Source organism: Colobus angolensis, unplaced genomic scaffold, assembly GCF_000951035.1.
Source record: "Colobus angolensis palliatus isolate OR3802 unplaced genomic scaffold, Cang.pa_1.0 Scaffold111, whole genome shotgun sequence".
In the NCBI taxonomy this organism is placed as follows: Eukaryota; Metazoa; Chordata; class Mammalia; order Primates; family Cercopithecidae; genus Colobus; species Colobus angolensis.
In genome coordinates, this window is record NW_012112142.1 from 4,506,065 (window position 1) to 4,506,659 (window position 595).

The following is a 595-nucleotide window of genomic DNA, read 5'->3' on the forward strand; positions in this document are numbered from 1 at the left end:
TCAAGTTCACACATAACAATATTAACCTTAAATGTAAATGGACTAAATGGTCCAATTAAAAGACATAGACTGGCAAATTGGATAAAGAGTCAAGATCCATCAGTTTGCTGTATTCAGAAGACCCATCTCACATGCAGAGACACACATAGGCTCAAAATAAAGGGATGGAGGAAGACCAAGCAAATGGAAAACAAAAAAAAAAAAGCAAGGATTGCAATCCTAGTCTCTGATAAAATAGACTTTAAACCATCAAAGATCAAAAGAAACAAAGAAGGCCATTACATAATGGTAAAGGGATCAATTCATCAGGAAGAGCTAACTATCCTAAATATATATGCACCCAATACAGGAGCACCCCGATTTATAAAGCATGTCCTTAGAGACTTACAAAGAGGATTAGACTCCCATACAATAATAATGGGAGATTTTAACACCCCACTGTCAACATTGGACAGATCAACGAGACAGAAAGTTAACAAGGATATTCAGGAATTGAACTGAACTCTGCACCAAGCGGACCTAATAGACATCTACAGAACTCTCCACCCCAAATCAACAGAATATACATTCTTCTCAGCACCACATCACACTTATT